This window comes from Mandrillus leucophaeus, unplaced genomic scaffold, assembly GCF_000951045.1.
Source record: "Mandrillus leucophaeus isolate KB7577 unplaced genomic scaffold, Mleu.le_1.0 Scaffold4, whole genome shotgun sequence".
Lineage (NCBI taxonomy): Eukaryota > Metazoa > Chordata > Mammalia > Primates > Cercopithecidae > Mandrillus > Mandrillus leucophaeus.
In genome coordinates, this window is record NW_012104253.1 from 7,789,120 (window position 1) to 7,805,669 (window position 16,550).

A 16,550-nucleotide genomic window follows, 5' to 3' on the forward strand; every position below is an offset into this window, starting at 1 on the left:
CAACAGCTCTGGGGACATGGCTTCTCTTATCCCACCTCCTGAGGCCAAAACTGAGGACCAAGGAGGTGGTAACCTGCTCAAGGTCACAAAGTAGGGTTTCAGCATCGTCAGACCCCAGACCGCACATCGGTCTCTTCTTTGATGGAAAAAGAAGAGACATCTCTGCTTATACTTTCTCATAGAGCACATTTCTCTTTGCGGGCAAGGATTTATTTTCTAAACAGGTCTCAGTGTTATAAGTAGGATTGTAATGAACATCCTTGGTGTATTTGTCTTTGCACACTTCTCTACGTCCTTAAAATAATTTCCTAGCAGTGGAGTTGTTGAGTCAAAGAAAATACAAATTTTAATAAACAACGTATGATTAAATTGCCTTCTGGTGAGGTCTGCATGCTGGCCAGTGGTGTGAGAGTGTCTCCTGAAAGTGTGGTTCTTTTAAAGCTCATTGTATACACATCCAGACTCCACGTGGACCCCGACTTTGTGAACTCTCACAGTGACTGGGACACCTGACTATCACTGCTGCGTTCATCGGCGGCTTTATATGAATCTGTTGGTTGTTCCAATGGGAGGGTGAGCTCGCTGAGATCAGGAATCGCGTTTTACGCATCTCTGTAACCCCAGAACCTAGCACAGAGCCTTGCACGTAAAAATGGCTCCATGAATGCTTGTGCCTGTGAATTTGTAAAGCCCAAGGCTGTTCGAATGGAGAACACACCTGTGCTGAGTGAGAGACAATGTGCTCGGTGGAAATTAACACAGGGGTTGGAGTCAAGGCCACTGAAGTCCCAGTTCCTCCTCTACCACAGCTGGATCTGTGGCCCTTGAGCAAAATCACTTAGACCAGTAGAGTCCCATTTCCCCCATATATAAAATGGAGCTAACGGTGTCTGCCGTGCAGCGCTGCTGTCAGGAGTAAAGGTCAAGTATGGTGAACACCTGGCTCTAGGATTTTTAGCCTTCAGGTTCCTATTCACAGCAGCCCATGACTCGTGGGTGGTGCTGGTTTATAACAAGTTTTCACTAACCTGCAGCCAGATGAGAACGAGGAAGATAATATGTGGAGTTTTTCATAAAGCGAAATCCTTTCCATCGGAAGGGCTGTTTTATTATGAGATGATGTCATTTCTACTTCTTCTTTGCTGTTTAAACATCCTTTTGTTTAGGAAATGATGGTGACAGTATGCGGAAAGCTGTTTTTGTGTTTCTTTCTTTCTACATTTTCAACTTTGACAAGATTCAAAAGTTAGCGACTCTCTATTAGCCTCTCTCATCCCAAATTTGTTTCATGTATTTCCGGCTCATAAACATAAAGGGCTTAGAACAAATGGCTGAGGCTAAGCTTCATTCAGATTTCTGATCAAATCTCCCAATTCTAAACCCTTATTGAGGGTAAGAGAAAAAAGAACTGGGAGGCAAAAATGCAAATGTCCCCCATAAAACTACTCACAGTTACTTTTGAGTGATACAAAGAATAAAATGAGTATTTTTTTAGAACAAAAATGTGAGAATTTTCAAGTGTGCATGTTGTTCCCTTGGCAGCAGTGACTTTGGGGGGCTCAACCTCCATGCCACATTCAGAACCGCTTTCTACTTTGTGCCCCTCCTGGCTTCCTTATCTGCCATCCTTCTTGACTCCAAATGGTTTCTCCGGCTTTTTGTCATCCATCTTAGGAGCTGCTTCAGTCCCCCATGGCTACTGACTGTTTCTAAAAATCAAATCTACCCATAAAGAATGGAGATTTGCCAAGGTCCGGGAGATTCAAAAGAGGAACCGAAGCTCTGAAATGTGAGCAAAGCTACGTTACTCTTGATTACCTTCTGGGCCTGTGCTTTTTCATGTATGGCCTTAATATCTTGGTGGGTGCCATTCCTGCTTGGCTAAGAGACTCGGGACCCCAGCCGTCTTGGCCGGATGCCTCAGGCTGGGATGCCTGGTGGGAAGGCTGGATGAAGAGGCAAGTCTAGAAACAGTCCTTGAAGGAGACAGATTGTTAAGACCTGCTCTGAGAAGCAGGTAGGTGACTGTGATGCCCCAGCACTGGGTCTCATCCTGTGACCAGGGTTTGAGGAGTAGCCCCAAATGCTGCAGCTTCAAAGGCTCTCAGAACCAAAAGCCCCAGAACAGCGTGGTTTGAGAAGGTGCTTTGTCTGCTCACAGGGCAGGGGGGAGGCAGGTAAAGATGGTGGGTGGCGCTGGTATGGAAGGCAGCCACAGGAGGGGTCTCACAGTGGATTGAACAGAGACTCCCAAAAAGCTGTGTCCACATCCTGATGTCTGCTCTGAATGTGGACCTTATTTGTAAAAAGGGTCTTTGCAGATGTAATTCACTGAAGGATCTCAAGATGAGATCATGCTGTATTATCCAGGTGGGTCCTAACTCCAATGGTAAGCCCCTAGAAGAGACACAGAAAAGAGAACAGACGCCGAGAAGCCATGTGAAGACAGAGGCAGAGATTGGAGTGATGCCTCCATGAGCCGCGGAACACCAGGAAACTCCAGGAGCCAGCAGAAGCTGGAACAGGGAAGGACAGATTCTCTTCTAGATCTTTTGGAGGATGTGCGGCCCTGCCAACACCTAAATTTTGGACTTCCGACCTCCAGAACTGTGACAGAATAATTTTTGTTGGTTTAAGCCACTCGGTTTATAGTATTTTCTTCCAGCAGCCCCAGAAACTGATACAGACCTCTCTGGGCAGAGGTGAGCTTTTGTCATCTTAGGAGATCAGGGCACCCCAAGGTAGTGGCTGGGAGGAAGAGTCCTTGATGGATGCACATAGAGAGTGGAGGGGGTGCTGGGATTACAGGTGTGACCCGGCATTCTGGGAGGTTGAGGCTGGTGGGTCGCTTGAGCCTAGGAGTTAGAGACCAGCTGGGCAATATAGTGAAACCCTGTCTCTATAAAAAAATAAACAAAATGGCCGGGCATGGTGACTCACGCCTGTAGTCCCAGCACTTTGGGAGGCCGAGGCTGGCGGATCACTAGGTCAGGAAATCGAGCCCATTCTGGCCAACATGGTAAAACCCCGTCTCTACTAAAAATACAAAAAAATTAGCAGGGTGTGGTGGCGGGTGCCTGTGGTCCCAGCTATTCGGGAGGCTGAGGCAGGAGAATGGCGTGAACTCGGGATGTGGAGCTTGCAGTGAGCAGAGATCGCGCCACTGCACTCCAGCCTGGGCATCAGAGCGAGACTCTGTCTCAAAAATAAATGAATAAATAAATAATAAAAATAAAAATAAAAAATAAACAAAATTATCCAGGTATGGCATGCACCTGTTATCTCAGCTACTCGGGAAGCTGAAGTGGGAGGATTGCTTGACCTTGGGAGGTCAAGGCTGCAGTAAGCTGTGATCCTACCACTGTGCTTCAGCCTGGGCGACTGAGACCCTGTCTCACACACGCGCATGCGCACGCACACACACGCATACACACGCACACACATGTGCACACACGCACACACACGCATACACACGCGCACACACACATGCACACACACACACGCACAGACGTGCACACGCACACACACGCACACACACACACGCACACGTGTACACACACGCACGCACACATACACACACATACACACTCATACACACACCCACACACACACGCACACACTCTCTCTCAGAGGTGGGGTAAATGAGCATCGCCGTAAAGCCAGGGAAGTACTACTGGTAAACCACAGAGTCTTAAAATCTGAGTCAGCGTCATGTTTCCGGGATCTTGAAGAGGTTCTGGAACAGGCAGAGCAGCAGAAAAGAGAGATGAAATAAATGGGAGAGACAAAGCATGCGCACACAGATCTGAGAGCAGAAATCATGACCACATCTTCTACAATGGCAAAAACCTTGAAACACTTGTACCCAACAATAGTGGATTGAAAAAAATAATATAAACCATTGAAACATTATGTCGATTTATAGTCGGTTCAATGGGCAGGGCTCCGCTATACACCATTAAATGTAAACAGTCAACTACAAATAATATCCACAATGTGATCCTGGGCCTGTGTTATGTAAATGTATGTTCTCCCTACAGAAAGTCTAGAAGAAAAGCTCACTAATGTGATCATCACTGGATGATATTTACTTTTATTATATACATATATATTTCCCACTTTTTCTAATTTTTTCTACAAAGGAAGTGATGATTGCATAATATTTTAAGGCTTTCTTTTTAAAAGACCCTATGATAGTATCTAAATAGAATCTTTTAAAGTGAGGTCCCTGGTATAAAATCATCAGCAAAGTTGTCTGCCTACCTAGAAAAGCCTCTAGCACCACTGGTGCGAATGTGAATTACTTCAGTCCTTTTATAGAACAACTGTGCAGCATCCATTCAAATTTAAACTGCACGTACCCTTTGATCCAGCAAATTCATTCCCCAGCTTCTATCTTAGTGACTTTCTCAAACATCCATGCAAATAGCTTGTATATGGTATTCATGGAAACGTTGATTGTATTAATAGCATCAAAAAAGTGGAAGTGAGCTAAATGTTCATAATGGAGAAGTATAAATAAATGATGCTTATTACTATTGTGGAATACTATGTAAGCATTAAAATGAGAGAGGATGATCTATATACAATGTGAGTGTGTGTGTATACTGTGTGTGTGTGTGTCCGTACACCAGCGTGGAAAGATTTCTGAGATGTTGTTAAAAGAGAGAAAAACAAAAACAAAACAAAACCAGCAATTTGCAGAGCAATATGTACAGTATCATCTTGTCTAGGAAAAAAACAGCGGCCTACTTTTCTGCAAATACACATAGGTTTATAAAATGCTGAGCAAAAGGTGTGAGAGTGTTCAATCCACCCCTGCCTCCTTCTGATAAGGGTGATTACACTCTGGGGTCCACCTGAGCATCTAGAATAATCCCCCATCTCAAGAGCCTTAACTCAATCACATCTGCCTCTTGCTTCAGATGTCTCACTGCGGTAGTCAAGGAACAGAAGTGGTATTGAGAGAAGAGTAGTAGACACTTTACCTTTTGCTCCCACTAATTATGTATGGTTTGAATAATATACATTAAGAATATAGTTGTGTTTAATAGAATGAATAAATAAGCTGAATGAGTAAAGAAGCTTGAAGGCTTTTGCGCCCCTAACTGAACACAGGACTGTGAGTCGGGCCAGGCCCCTTGCTTGCCTGGTGATCATATAGTCACAGGTCACCTCCTCTTTTTGCTCCTTGGTCTCCTCATCTGTCCAGCCAGGGAGCTGGATACCGCAGCTTCTCAAAGCCCTTTCAGCTCAAAGAATCCCCAGTTGTCTGTCTACCATGACAAGAGAAACGATTAACTTTCCTTCTGTCCTGTGAACCCTGACGGACACAATGAGGCAAAGGGTTTGGCAGGAGGCGTGTTGCTCTGTTTGCAAAGTGAGCAAAAAAATTTAAAAACCTCTGCTCATGTGACTTCCAGAGCCCACCCAGTATGCCAAGCCCTCAAAGGGCCTCTTCTGCAGAAAACACTGTTCGTCTCCAGCAGACTTTAAAAATAGTTGATAAGCGAAAAGATTTTCTGAGACTCTTTGAGAGGGATTTTTTAGTACCTTGCTCTGTAATAACCAGAAGGTGTTTAATAAACATGATATGCAGCAGTTGCTAAGAGAATCTGATTTATGTACAAAAGCAATACAGAGCAACTGTGCATCAGGGTGGTGCCCTTTTATTTGACTGTGAATGCTGATATTCTGATGGAAGCAATTGGGCTGAACTTTATTTATAATCAGCTTACAGCCTGGATAGCTGTATTGTAAGTGCTTCTCAAATTACATAGCAAATCTTGCTGTCTCCTTAGGCAAATAAGAGACCCACATCATAAGCTTTAATTGTAATACAGGTCACTGTCAAGGGTAAAATATTTCCCAAACCCTTCTGATTAGCAAAATCACATAGAGCTTAAGCATGGGCTGGGGCTGCAGCCACAGCACCTGAAGACAGCTCAGAAAGCAGCCAATAAATAAATGTCCAAGGAAATTGACGTTAAGGAAAATCTCATTACAAAAAAAAAAAAAAAAAAAATTTAATTTTTCTACATTTGTGTTGAAGAGTTCACCAAGAAGTGCAAATCGCTTGGGCTAAGGAGCTTCCTGGTTCTAAAATGAGTCCTGAATAAATATCCGACAAGTGTGAGGCAGTGAAGAAAGCTCATATCATTGGCTGAGAAGGAAATCAGAACAGATGCGGAAGACCAGTTTCCCAGATACACAAATAGGACGCAGGACCAGACTTGGAGGCTTTCTTTTCTTTTGCTGGGGCTGCCTGTCAGAAGATTGCATAGCGATTCTTTAAATGTTAAGTCTAAAATTCCTCCCTGAAGAGGTATCCACAGAAAGGATCCCAGAGGGGCCCACCACATCTTTCTGAAATGTTCTCATAATTCATAATTAATATGCTATGGATCGAACCAATACAGCCTGCTTTTCGGGTGCCCCTTTTAAGTCTCTCTGTACCCTGGCTTTCTCTTTCTGCAGAAATCAGTTGTAAGTGACTTCAGATCAACCTCCTTGTCTGAGGCTTGTGTCAGGGCTGGAGAAAAGCTGGGTCATTCCAGGCATCAAGCAAATCCTGGGACCGTCATAAAATCTTCAACAAAATAAATCCACAACCCCAAAATAAACATCTTCTTTCTCTGTCCTTTTGTTCCCCTTCAAGTATCCTTTTCTCATCTCCTCCATTTCTTTGCCCCTTTCTAGAAATTAGAAGCAGGCACTTATCCCCCACACCCATCTCAGTTGGCCTCAGCCGGCTGCTGTGTGCACATGGTGAGTCCTGATGTGCGCCTGTGTGTGTGGGATAGCTACTCCCAGCCATTTGACGGGGCTCTCCAGGAGCACTAAATCAATCCCTTCACTCATCAACAAATATTTATCAGTATCCACAAATATCCATCAAGCATTGTGCTAGACTCTGAAGATACAAAAGCGACTGAGACAGAATGGATACTTTATAGTTTTATGAGGCAAGACAAAGAAAAACAAAATAAAAAAGAAACTAAGTGTAAGTTGGGATGATTGCCCTAAAGTAACCAGGGTTAAGAGAAACAACAGCAGGGGTCCCCTAATGGTCAGGGATGGAGTTCGTTCTCACCCAAAGAGCTGGGTAAGAGGCTCAGGTGTAAACATGGCAAGGAGGAAAACCAGGCTGGACTCGGTGCACAAAGTCCGGAGTTCTGTGGTCTGCAGGGAGTGCCAGGTGTTGCCCGGCTTCTCTGCATCCTTTCTAAACCCTGGGACTCCTGTGAGCAATGCAGATGAGAGGCGTTATTGTCCCCTTTTACAGACAAGGGAATCAAGGCCAGAGGGGTTACTGGAGGTCACTCTGCTGGAGGTCACTCTGTGAGTGAGCGGCAGCTCACCCCAAGTCACTCCAAGTCACGAGCTCCACGCCGTTGTTCTGTTTCTACCACAGATGGTATGGGAGCCACCAGATGGGTTCTGGCTCACCCCAAAATGATCACAACCCTGCTCTGGAGTGACGAGAGTAACACTGTCCTCAGAGCCCATAGGCCATATCTGTGGGACACAGGAAAAGGCAACCCTTCCTTTGAGCAGACCCAGCCCAGCTTTACCGGCTGAACACTGGCTGGATGTCAGCCCCTCTCACCTGCCCCAACCTGCCCCAACTGCTTTGGTATACTTGTGCAGTGAACAACCAGCACCACTGCACATGGCAGCCCTAGAGGGTCCCTTCTGACAGAACCATGTTGGGCTTTTTGTTTGACTGTTTGAGATAGAATCTCACTCTGTCACCCAGGCTGAAGTACAGTGGCATGATCTCGGCTCACTGTGACCCAGTTTCCTGGGTTCAAGCAATTCTCCTGCCCCAGCCTCTAGAGTAGCTGGGATTACAGGCACGTGCCACCACATTCAGCTAATTTTTGTATTTTTAGTAGAGACAGGGGCTGGTCTCAAACTCCCGACCTTGTGATCCACTCGTCCCAGACTCCCAAAGTGCTGGGATTACAGACTTACAGACGTGACCCACCACGCCCAGCCAACCATGATGCTCTTGCTTCCTATTTCCTCCCACCATGTGACCCTGCCTGCTTCCCGCCCCTCCTCACTCCACTGCACACACTAGCCTCCCCCGTGTAGCAGCTGGACCTCTACAAAAGCTGTGTCTCTTTCTCCTCTGACTTCCTCTCGACTTTTCGATTTTCTTAATCCTGATTCCAGACACCTGTCTCGCCCAAGTTGCAAAAGCCGTTTCTCAGATTCCCTGATAGCCTATCTGACTCTTCTCTGTTCCAGTCTCCACTCAGTGGTCAAAAGAATTTTTAAAAAGTGCAAATCACATTGTATCACTTGTTTGCCTAAAAACCACTCCAAATCTTCCCACGGTTCCGAGGATACATGTGAAATCCTCGCTGCCACCTCCAGGAACTTGCTGCATCTGGCCTCAGCTTGTTCCATATATTCACACGCCACCACTCTGTCTCTGTTCTGGCCTTTGTCTAGTTTTTTTGAATTCACAGCTTCTTCCTGCCCCCAGGCCCTTTGCACATGCTCTTCCCTCTGACTGGAATGCAGAAGGAATGCTCCCAACCTTCTCATTGGAATATGGTCCTCCTGTTTTGTTCTGTTGTAATGATAGTCACTGCTTAGTGAGTAATGCATGTCTCAGATCACTGTTCTAAAATCCTTTTGTGTATTTACTTATTTAATCGCCACAAGCACCCTGTGAGGGAGACGCTAGTAGTATTCCCACTGAAAAGACTCAGGGAGGCCCCGAGAGGCTAAACACTTTGCCCAGAGGCACATAGCTAATTAAAGCTAGAATTGTCATTCAGGTCCGGGATTGCAGAGCCCACCGCCTACTTCTCTGATGCTCTAAGGTACATTTCCTATTTACAATAGGCTATGCACAGCCTTGCCTTATAGCGCACACACACACACACACACACACACACACAAAATATATTGAGTACATATCGGGTACTCAATAAATGTGCAGATCCATGAACAAGACGTACTTAGGGAACATCATGACCTTTCTTAATACCATCCTCTACCGCTACACACAGGAACTGTGTGATGCATAATAACTACATTCATTTCCCATGGCTACCAGAACAAATCACCACAAAATGGGTGGATTAAAACAACACACATTTATTTTCTTACCATTCTGAAGATCAAAGTCCAAAACCAGTTCCACTGGGCTGAGATCAAGGTGTCAGCAGGGCTGTGCTCTCTGGAGAATCCATTTCCCTGCCTTTCCCAGCTTCCAGAGCTGCCTTTCCTCCATTCCTTGGCTTGTGGCCCCTCCCTCCACCTTCAAAGCCAGCAGTGTCGCATCTGGCTTGTTGTCACATTTCTTCTGTGTCAATTTCTCCTCTGCCTCCCTCTTACAAGGACACTCATGGTTACATTTAGGGCGCACTCAGATTATCTAGGATCATCTTTCCATCTCAAGGTCTTTCCCTTGATCCCATCTGCAAAGTCCCTTTTGCCATGCAAGGTAACGTATTCACAGATTCTGGGGATTAGGGCCTGGATATGTATCTCTGGGGCCATGATTCAGCCTACTATAATAATAATGGCTGGCTGGGTGTGGTGGCTCATGCCTGTAATCCTAGCACTTTGGGAGGCCAAGGTGAAAGGATTCCTTGAGCCCAGGAGTTCAAAACTAGCCTGGGCAACAAAGCAAGACCTTGTCTCTAATAATAATAGTAAAATAAATAAATTAGCTGGGCATGGTGGTGCACACCTGTAGTCTCAGCTACTCAAGAGGCTGAGATGGGAGGATCGTTTAAGCCCAGGAGTTCAACATTGCAGTGATCTGTGATTGCACCATTGCACTCCAGCCTGGGTGATAAAACCAGACCATATTGCTAATAATAATAATAGCTGAAAACAAAGAGCTAACAGTCATTGCATGTTGACTGTATGCCCAATACTCTTGGAGCTTCACAAGTACCGGTCACAGCATTGTTAGTGCTGTGAGAGACATACCATCATCATCACTCCCATTTCTCAGATGAGAACCTTGAGACTCAGTAAGCAGTAGAGCCAGGATTTGAATCCAGGTTGTTGAGACCCAGAACCTGTGTGACTAACCTCACGGCACCTGTAAGCACCATGGTGGTCATCCCAGAGTCCAGAGTTGAGGGGAATGTGGCTGGGTGGCTTCACGGGAAACCTCACAATAAGCTTCAGACAGACGCAGCCCAGCTGTCTCAGCACTGGTGGCGACCCTTCCTCATCGGGCTGTGGACACCTGTGGGCTGGGAAGGCGGGAGGCCCAGCCCCTACTACTCACTGGCTTCACTTAGTACTTGCAGCTTTATGGCCTCTGCTCCGGCAGACCGCTGCGTCTGGCAGGGCTCCATTACTGTCAGCCCCTCTGACTCGGGAGTGCTGCACCTCGTTAATGTATTATTTATTTTATTACCTTATTGTGGAAGTTGTTGTTTATAATTTGCTATTCTATATAATGGCCTTCTAATGCACACACTGCTAAATAATTAAAAAATGTTTTGCCACCACTCCTCAGGAGCCCCATTCCTTCACCTTACTAACTAAGTCCATTGTTTAAGTCCAGTCTGATGTGCTCCTTTCCTGTAGAGCGTCCTGGTGAAGTGCGGGTCCCCAGATGTGTGCTCAGACCAGGGTGGCCAGGGTTACTGGGAACTGAAATGGGGGTGCTGCCCATCCCTTCCACCTGTAGAGCAGAGAACTTGTGAGACAGGCTGGATCCTGGCCCCCAAAGATGCCCACCGCCTCATCCCAGGAACCTGTGACTATGTCATCTTACACGGCAAACAGGACTTTGCCAATGGGATTAAGTGAAAGATCTTGAACTAGGAGATGCTCCTGGATGATCTTGGGTGTGCCCTAAGTGTAATCTTACGTGTCCTTGTAAGAGGGAGGCTAGGGTCAGAGGACAGAGAAGAAAGTGCTATAATAACAGAGGAGGGAACAGTCTGATAGTCCCTGTTTGGCTTTGAAGATTAAAGAAGAGGCCACAAGCCAAGGAATCTAGGCAGCCTCTGCAAGCTGGAAAAGGCAGGAAATCATTCTCCTGAAAGGCTCCAGAAGGAACCAGCCTTGCTGCACTTGATTTTCATCTTGTAAGATGCAATTTCTGACTTCTGGAACTGTTAGAGAATGAATTTGTGTTATTGAGCCACCAAATGTGTCCTGATTTGTTATACTCACAGGAGGAAACTGACCCACCATGTCACATGCATCCACCAGATACAGAGCTCAGTGCAGGGCAGGTCCTGAGGGGAGGTCAGGCTCAGGTGTAGATTCCACAGGCAGAGGGTCGAAGGGAAGGCCACACAGTGACTCGTGAACAAGGACCACAGCATTCCCTTGCATTGAGTCCAGCTTGGCAAAATCCAGGCCGGATTCCCAAGCCTTGGCCAAATGGGGCTGGCAGGCAAACAAAACCCACAGAAAACCCAGATCTTCACAGTGGTGAATGGGCTTCACTTCCTCTCTTGCCAAGCCTTTGGCGGGTGATACCTACAACGGCTTGCTCATAATGGCACACGTTTTATAGGCAGCAAAGTCCCCATCCCAACCAGACTTGAGAGTTAGGCAGAACAGGGTTTGCAATCCTAACAGACAAGAAAAGCAAGGCTTGGAGAGGTGAGAGGGCTCATCCTGGAGAGTTCAGTGAGTCGGCAGGTCCTGAAACCCCTACACTCCCACAGTCTCTTGGGATACAGAGCTGGGGTGCCTTGCATGGATGCATTTCCTTTCCTCTTTCTGGGGGTGCTAATCCACCCTGCCAGGGAGCAGGAACAGAGCAATCAGGGCTGAAAGGTCCAAACAGGTCCCTAATTTAATAATTCCTCCCTGAATAATTGATTGCTTGTCCTCATGAGCTATCGGCTGGGGGCAAATGCCTGTTCCTTTCCCATCTGGAATCCAGTCTCTGGTCAGCCAGTCACCAGCCAAGATTAAATGCCACCCGCAGCACCACACGCCAAGCCCAGGAGGAAATTACATGTGCTATGGGTCTAGTTCCTGGCCCTGGGGACCCCTGCATCCACCCAGGTAGCCAGGCCAGAGCTGGGAAAGCCAGAATCAAGGAGCAGAAACTATAAAGACTTTGCCTCAGTTTCTCCTGTCATCCCTCAGCTCACGGCTTATTTGGGGGAACAGAGAGAAGGAGAGAGCATTAAAGCAGACAAGGTTTATAAAGAAATGAGCCAGGGCCCTCCACTGCCCCTCCCCACCATGGCAACACAGTTGGTCAGTCGGGGAAGAGGCTCCTGTTCACTAATGGAATTCTCCCCTTGAAAGTCGTGTTCCCGAATGCAAAACACACGGCGAATCTCTGAATGCACAGTAAGGAGGGTGTGTTCCCGCCACAGAGCAAGGCTCCCACCTCTACCAGGGCGTTGCTGCCATGGTGTGTGGTAGTCATATCCCTAGGGTTATATTATGGGTTTGCATCTATCCCTGCCTTCCTTGGCTCATCCCAAGAACACGTATTGAGGGCCTAGATGGTGCCAGGCCCAGCTGAGAACCACGCCCCTGACCGTGAAGGAGCTTAAGCTCTGCGTGGGAAAACTGATGTCAGCAGACAGTGGCAGGACGAGTGCCCACACGAGGGTAGAGGGAAGCTCAAAGGGCTGGGGGCAGAAAGAGAACCCATCCATCCACAGAGGCTTCCTGGAAATGTGACCCCGGTCCCAGTCCTGAGAGTTGGAATGTCGCTCTTATTAATGAGAAACCCAGAAGTAAGAGAGGAAATAAAACTTATTCAATCACCCAGAAGAAATCCTTTCTGCATGAATAAATGGACAACTCAACTTGCAATCTTAGATGTCAGGGGAGGCCACATGGTTCAAGGAAGCCGAGAGTCTCAGCTCTTTCAACTGCAGCGCGTGTTTATTCAGGCCAGGCTGTGACAAGCCTCAACTGGACTTTGGGTAGATGGCAATAGCCCAGACCCTATCAGCCCCTACAGAATTTGTAAAGTAGGGTGTTGGGAGTACGCCCCAGGCAGACAGGGCCCCCTGTCATTTTAAGCACTCCTTACTTAAGTACTCTCTAGTGAGCACCTGCTGCTTGTCGGTACAGTGTTCTTTCTTTCGGGAGGAGAGCTGTGTCCAAGCTTGGGTCAGATTTTACAAGATGATGAGCTCCCTGGTGGCCACCAAGATGATGGCAGAAGGAGTTAGCTTTAGAGACTGAGGGCCTTAGAGACGCTTAGAGGTAGTGACTCTTAGCATCTGAGTTGGATCTGCTTGGTCATATGCCATGAACGGACTTCCACCCTGTCAAAGCCTCAAAGATTTCTCTTTTAGACAATACAACAAAAATAATCACTACCTCAGGCCTCATCTGCCCCCAGCCCTCAGACATGGAGAAGGTTTTCCACTCAAGGGACCCTGACAGGAAAACCATCTCAGGAAGGCATAATGTGGGTTCTGTCACTCCACCCTCAGGCCAGCTCAGCCAGCACTGATTGGGGATGGGGTGCCTTTCCAAGTCCTGCACTGAGCACCCCAACAGGAGTGGCCCCAGCAATTGGAAGGCCATTTCTCACAAAGCTCCATCTTCCTGCAGGTGCTGTGTCAACTTTTCCCAAGCTGAGTGACCTTCAGGAATACCCAGAGAAGGCTCACAATCTCTCTTAAAAAAAAAAAAAAGATGAATGCCCAGTTGATCATTTTTGGGACATTTTGAGTGAGGCAAAAAGCAGAAAGGAGCCCGTAGAGGTCTGGAGAATAGAGACCGTGCTCCTTGCTGCTCCCCGCAGCTCCCAGGACAGACCTGGCCAGAGGGAGGCTGGCTCAGCCTCCACCAGCCCACAGGCCCTGCTGTATCTGCATCCATGCTCTCCTTGTGAAACTCTCCCAGCAGCAAGCCAATGAGAAGTTTCCAGAAAGTCAGTGACATGAGTGGACTCCACATTCCTCTCCTGCATTCTGCTTCTCCTTCAATAGTTGGGCTGGGATTTATGCAGATGTACAGATGAACAGAAGAAAAAACAACGTAACTTGCTGTGTTGTCTATAACTGCTTTCCTCTTGCTCTCGAGTCCCAATCCTGTGATGGCAGAAACCTTGGTTTTGCCAATTAAGGCTGCTCTGTGGTTGTCAGGTGAGATCTTAGCCTCTTTCTAGGCTTCTGCTCCATTTTCCAGGATCTTCCTCTCCTCCTTTCATGATGGAATCTGGGGTCAAGGGGTCAGTGAGGTGCTGGGGATGGGGAAATGTTGCTTGAGGCTCCCAGTGACCTCTGGTTAGGGTGTGACCCACCCCATGGGATGACAGATGACAGCCCTAGTCCCTTTTCTGTCCTGTAAGGAGACATATGGCTGTCAGGTCTCTGGATACCCTGCTCTGGCACCCACTGGTCTTTGCAGCATTGCCCTGTGCTCCCTGGATCTGGTTCCAGGGCCCCATACCACGTGGCCTCCTCACTCCCATTCTTATTTTAATCACATCTGCAAAGATCTCTCTGCCACTGAAGTTACCATATTCACAGATTTCAGAGATTAGGATACAGACATCTCCTAGAGGGATGGGAGTATTCTGTTCACAGTGTGGGTGTCAGAGACATGTGAAACAGAACAACTCCATCTTGAATAGGAGCTGGGTAAAATGAGACTGAGACCTACTGGGCTGCACTCCCAGGAGGCTAGGGCATTTTAAGTCACAGGGTGAGATAGGAGGTTGGCACAAGATGCGGGTCATAAAGACCTTGCTGATAAAGCAGGTTGCAGTAAAGAAGCCAACCCAAACCTACCAAAACCAAGATGGCGATGAGAGTGACCTCTGGTCCTCCTCACTTCTACACTCCCACCAGTACCATGACAGTTTACAAATGCCATGGCAACATCAGGAAGTTACCCTATATGGTCTAAAAAGGGGAGGCATGAATAATCCACCCCTTGTTTAGCATGTCATCAAGAAATAACTATAAAAATGGGCAAACAGCAGCCCTCAGGGCTGCTCTGTCTATGGAGTAGCCATTCTTTTATTCCTTTACTTTCTTAATAAACTTGCCTTCACTTTGCACTGCAGACTGGCCCTGAATTCTTTCTTGCATGAGATCCAAGAACCCTCTCTTGGGGTCTGGATCGGGACCCCTTTCCTGTAACAAGGAGACATGAAGAGTCTTGGCCTGGGGTATCGTAGGAAGGCTCTGAGCCTGTTATCATCTGTGAATGAGCAAACATTCTGAGCATTGTATAGTATTTAGCTTGGCCTGCTGAACCAGAGACCCGAGGTACCAAATCCTCGCCTAGGTAGAACCGTAATTATCTCCCCAGGTAAACAGCTGGGGCAAACAGTGCAGGGCTGGGCAGCAGCCTCACGGCATCACGGGCCAGGCCCCTTCTGTCTTACTGCTGTGCCCTGTTAGTGCATTTCCCTTTGCTCCACAGCTCAAGGGGGCTCTCTGTCATGCCCAAATTCCAGCCAGCCTGCAGGGGCAGAGGAAGGTGTGTGCTTACTCTTTAAAGGCAGGATGTAGAAGTTACTCCTATCGATTCCCTCCCATTCCACTGGTGCAGGTGGCCACACCTCACTGCAAAGAAGGAAGAGAAATGCAGTTCTCATTCTCAGCATCCGTGGGCATCGGTAAAAGTTCTGTGTCTATGGAGGATGGAGTGAACAAGGGTAAGTGTCTTCCACCAACACCTTCTAAGTACATAGCACATGGCTGGGGTATTAGGGATACAGTAGCAAGGGAGTCCTTGCCCTTGAGGAGCCCTCAGACCACCAGGGGACATGCCATGGAAACCCCAAGGCTGGGCAACTGGCTAGTCCTGGTGGAGGAGAAGACCCAGGGTCACAGTAGGTGTCCTAGGGAAGGCAGCATCTAGGCAGTCTCCAGGAATCACCGTTCCTCCCTCATCCTCTATGTCTCATAGCTCGGTAACTCAATGTCCTCAGTGTCCCCACCCCCACTCTCTCTCTCGCTCCACCCAGAAGCACTCTGGCCCATGGCCACCCCTAGAGACTTTGTTCTGAGTCAAAAGAAGCTCTTCTCTGTGAGTGTGCACGTGCGAGTGTACATTCTTGGAACTCTCAGAACCCGCCCCACCTCTCAACTATAACCCTTACAGAGGATGGTTTTGGCTGGGTGCTCACGCCTCTAATCTCAGCACTTTAGGAGGCCAGGGCAGGCAGATCACTTGAGGTCAGGAGTTCAAGACCAACCTTGCCAACATGGTGAAACCTTGTCTCTACTAAAAATACAAAATTAGCTGGGCATTGTGGTGCACACCTATAATCTCAGCTACCTAGGAGGCTGAGTCGGGAGAATCATTTGAACCTGGGAGGTGGAGGTTTTGGTGAGCCAAGATTGCACCATTGCACTCCAGCCTGGGCAATAAGAGTGAAACTCCGTCTCAAAAAAAAAAGAAAAAAGCAAAGCAAAGAAAAAGGGATTCTTCTGCTTAAATTAACCAAGTACATAGTGCCCACACTTTTGCATGCACACACACACACACACACACACACACACACTCGTGCCCAAATAGACAGTTTTTCAGAAATGAGGATGCAGATGAGAGACTCAAGGACAGGCCTTACTTGCTCTCTGTCAGTTTACAAGAGAATTTATTCCACA